Raw genomic sequence first — 4,750 nt, 5'->3', positions numbered from 1 at the left:
CTCCTATCCTCCATCATTTATTTTAAACGGAAAGGGAAACAGGCAAACAAATGTGACACAAGTGTAGTCTACACATTTTTTTTTTAACCTGCGCTAAATGGTCATTTAGCCTTATGTGACCAGGACTCATTCCAGTGGATGTCATAATTCCCTACAAGTCAGAAAAACTCACAAACTGATAAAAATGTGCATTTTCTGTGTGGCAACTGGTCCCTGTCATGCGCAGATATTCCTGCTGTGAAGAGACTAGAGGAACGCATATACCGCATAAAGAATCCCAGGGTGCCTTTTTGTGACAATGTGAAGTTCACATTGCGGGAGCTGTATATTTTATTACACCGCGCGGATGTTTTTAAGAGGGCGAGACTTTCATTTATTACTGCAAGGAAGTGCTGTGATCATCATTTCCACATTACTCAAACTTGCTTAATGTATTCAAGTCTAGCCAAACTGCTGTTTGGCAAAAGGGAAAAACAGCACCGCTTGCCAAGAACAGTGAGGACCGGAATAGGCAGGGCACTGTCTTTAATGAGACCGGGTGGGAAAGGTGCTGTGATGTGAGGACAAGGGGAAATATGAATGCGTGTAAAATGATTTATAGCAATCTGGAGTCTCAAATAAAAAGTCATACCCCAAAACTCTTCTGAATTTTAAAAGGGGACACGACACCTCTTTGAGTAATGCAGATTTTTTATATCTAAAATTAATCTTAAGCAAGAAAAATAAGCACCGTGTGGGAAGGCACTATGCAAATTTTTTAAAACCTCACAACGCGACTAACTGTGAACAGAATTTAAAATGCCTTTTTTTTTTAGTGAAATTTATGGTTTTAACCGTGACTACATCTTGCACTAAGCAGTTGAACTGGAATTAACATTATGCCTTTGCATGTGTCACTGTACTGCCAAGCAGAACAATTCACCTATATTTTATTACATTACATTCATTTAACTGACATTCATATCCAGAGCAATTTCAGTGGAGGTGAAACATAAGTACAGCCACCTGAATTATCCGAGAAAGGGTGCCATACCTGGCTAACAACATTCTCAGACCAGTGAAAGTATACAACATTGCACTAGTGCAAATTAGCCATGCTAACTATACAGATATTCCACTGGTAAAGATATTCCACTGGTAAAAGGAGGAAACTTTGCAGGTGTGCCACACAGAATGCAACACTCAATTCATTCATTATTCATTGTCTGTATGCTTCAAAATCACATTCAGGATCCCTTTTCATTTCAGTTAGGTACACTTGAACAGATGTAGCTACTCTACCAACGCTCAGAATTTCATTGGTGTACTTTCTCACCTTGAAGGTGTAGTTCACAGTTGTGCACCTGATGAAAAGCTGGGAGCTTGTTTACCCTGCCCCCCTGGCCCCAAAGGGCTACCCCTTACAAGGGGCCCTAAAGCTTTGTCTGTGATGAACCCCTTCACTTTGTTGGGGCTCCTGAGGTCCCGGGCCCCCCACGGATCTTCTGGAGCTGTGTGTCAACCTGCAACCTCACCATACAGAGCTCATCCACTTTCTGGAGGAAGCTGCCTGTCAACCTTACAGTTCAGCCAAAAATATAGAGCTTACAATTATTAGGCAACATTTTCAATTAGCATAGTCTTGAGACAAAGCTTTAGAACTGACCCATACCACAGCATTGTTATAAGAGTCCCATACAACAGATTTTATTTGTACTGCATGTCTGTTAGTTTTCATATTTAGAAATGTTATTTCATGTGTTTAATATGTTTTATAGCAAAATAACATGACCAAGAGCTTTCCGTTTAAATAACTCACTTTTGACAAAAAGTTCTAAGGTTAAACCCAGTAATTCAAAGCCCTTGCATTCTTCCTCCACACCCAGAAGCCCAAGCAGTGCTCACAAGGCCTGCAGGACTGCAGAAATACCCACGTCAGACCTGCCATCTGTGAGGTATGCAAACTTGACACCCTATTGCGAATGACAGGAAGGCAGTGCCCTCACCTTCAAGCAATTCAGATGATGGTCGAGCAGCACTCAGGCGTTTGTGAAGCTTTCCGTTGTTTCCACGAAGGCAAAAGGGACCAGGCCATGTCATCATCAAGCAGAGACCAGGCAGCATATTTGACAAGCACTGGGGCAAGGGAGCAAGGAAGATTCGTACTTGTGGCATTAAAGAAGGCCTCTATGGTCTTTGTACATCAAATCAATTCACTGACAAGCACAGGCCTCATCCTGTGGGGCCTTCTTGTCAGTCTCTGTCTCAATGCCAATTCTGACGACTCCAGACCAATCCACAACCCCCTGAATTAGTTTTCGATTTTTGCCGATAATTTCCATGCGCAGAACAAACAGAACAAACACTGTTATTTAACATGAAGTGTTGGCCTCCATATGAAACTCAAAGAGCATTTTTACTTTACCTGTATGGGTACTTTGATGAAATCCTCTGAGAATTCAAGGTCACTCCTAGCCTTCACCACTGCAATTGTCAACATGAAAAACATAAAATCATACTAGAGAAAATATTATATGCTCAGATGAAAGAGAATAGAGTCACATAAAGGGTGTGTGCTTGTGAGACCTGAGCTCATGGCAGATGTGGAACATACAGGCTTCTTAATAAAAGTCGATAGCAGTCACCCCGGGCACCTTCCTGGCTTTCTAGATGTTGGCACCATGGGTACGATTGGCCAGTCCCATCAAGTCATCTCGGACCACAAATATTTTGTGGAAACGGGATGCCAGCTGCCTAGAACTCTGAGCACAAGAAATACAGTTGGCAATTTTTATTCTCTCCGCAATTTTCTTCCAATTTGCTGGGCACAACTGTGTCCATTCCTATCAGCGATCAAAACGTGCAACCCACCAGCTAGGCTCACGCAGGCCTTGAGCCAGAGGAGGGCATGTCATTTTCGGCTTGTGCATGCAGGCCGAGCGCCTGACCAACCAGAGAGATCTGCTGGTGTGCGATGAGACACGGACGTCCCGCCGTCTGAAACCACTCTCGCCTGCAGTGCTTTCGGCCACAGTTGGCTCTAACGAGGTCCGGATTCAAAACTATGCTGCGAGACCCACCCATATGCTGGGACAATGTCATAACAGGATGAGTCAGCCAGCAGCCCTGTGGAGTCCACATCAGTGAAATTGAATCAATGGACTGCTGACAAAATAACAAATACGTTTCTCAATAAGCACTTTCACATCAGCGTTACTCAATTTTTCACTGTTGCTTCATTTCGGATGCAACATCATCTGAATAAATACAGGGACAAACGTACCTCTTAAATGATGTCAAAACAGTACTTAACTGCACAAAACAGGACATTTCAAAACAGTAGGCTGTGCTTTCCTCATGCCATAAATATTTGCAACAAATTACAGGCTGCTTGCATTCTGCAGTTTAAAAAAAGGACCCTTAATTTCTGCAAACAATGGGCCTCATTCACGAAACATGTGTATGATCACATTTGATCGTAAACTGTGTGTAAGCATGTTTACAAAAACATTTCAACATATTTTGTCCTCCAGAGAAGTCAATCAATGATCGCATTGTGTCTGTTACACTGCAATTCTTCTTTTAAAAATTAATACATTCTATTAAGACAAAAATGTATATTAAGCCTTATTTAACTATTTTGAACAAATAAAACTTCTTAAGGACTCTATTCCAAGTAAATATTGTGGCAGTGGAACACAGATCACAGATAATAAATAACAGTAAAACTCTGCTCAGCTCTTTGGCATGCATTAAAGTAATTTGGACTGCCACCCATACAAAGTACTGGTGCTAACTGTAGTGAATGAAGAGTTTTGAAAACTGGCACATAACCAAATCAGATTTAGTCCTTCTTTGTACTGTGGGATTACCCAAATTGAATCAGTGACCTGGCTTGTTTACCTGACCCTGTTTCTGGAATTGTGATTTGGATTGTTTTTCTGGCACTGAGCAACAGTTCACAGTTGGCCAGGGGTTGGGAGGGCTGATCTGAAAGTTTCGCCAAGCTCTAAAGAGAGATGTGGTTTTGTTCATTTGTTGTTGGTTTGAGTCCCCGTGTCACCCTGAACTTCCCAAAACCCTCAACAATGCTTACTGTTTTCACATATTTGTGGGTGCTGTTGTTACTGCAGAGGTCTGTACCATATAATTATGGACTCACAACCAAACAGTCAACCAAACAGGTATTAACCCAGAGACAGCATGTGCAACTGTGTCTGACCAATAGCAGTTCTTTAATATACAAACACAGTGTAAGAATGTTAAGACAGAAAAAGAAATTATAAATATAATTTAAGAAATATTCAGGGTGAACAAGTTTGTCAATAGTTTGAGATTTTGAGTCTGAGAGTACACATAGGTTACAGACATATCAGCTCTGCTGAATGCTATTCACTGAGCTTGAGAGCAAGAGTTCGCTATAACTCATTGCAGCAGCCCACTTGTTGAACAACTCCACCCTGAACAAGTGAGCCAGAAGAGACAGAAGAGCCAGAGAAGCTTACACTTCGCAGTGAGCTTATTGGACAAACTTGAAGTATGACTTAACAAAGAGCCAAATTTGTTCAGTACCAAATGAACAAATCTTTTCAGCGAAAAAATACAGCCTCGTTGACAATTGGTAATTGTAATACTCGAGGGCTAATTTAAATGGAGAATGACATTTACCACCCTTTTTGACAGGAAAATAGGACAAATTGATTGGTTGTCAAGATCAGGAAACCAAAAATGCCAAAAATGTTTGTCAAAAATGCAAAAACCAAGTTAAAAA

The 4,750-nt window shown here is 41.3% G+C and overlaps 1 long non-coding RNA gene across 2 annotated transcripts; it reads right to left on the bottom strand.

Annotated features, from left to right (window-relative positions):
- Positions 1-913: 913 nt before the first annotated feature.
- Positions 914-3,063, bottom strand: LOC135263030 (uncharacterized). 2 transcript variants are annotated; one of them, XR_010332374.1, is made up of 4 exons: positions 2,851-3,063; positions 2,405-2,741; positions 1,986-2,115; positions 914-1,557 (listed from the first exon to the last, which is right to left on the bottom strand). It is a non-coding gene; the product is annotated as an uncharacterized LOC135263030 (long non-coding RNA). The 2 variants fall into 2 exon arrangements; XR_010332373.1 differs by having other exon boundaries at positions 914-2,115.
- Positions 3,064-4,750: the final 1,687 nt, after the last annotated feature.

Source organism: Anguilla rostrata, chromosome 9 (genome assembly GCF_018555375.3).
Source record: "Anguilla rostrata isolate EN2019 chromosome 9, ASM1855537v3, whole genome shotgun sequence".
NCBI classification, from domain to species: domain Eukaryota; kingdom Metazoa; phylum Chordata; class Actinopteri; order Anguilliformes; family Anguillidae; genus Anguilla; species Anguilla rostrata.
The sequence above is the reverse complement of the archived record's forward strand: the minus strand, read 5'-3'. Positions and strand labels throughout refer to the sequence as shown.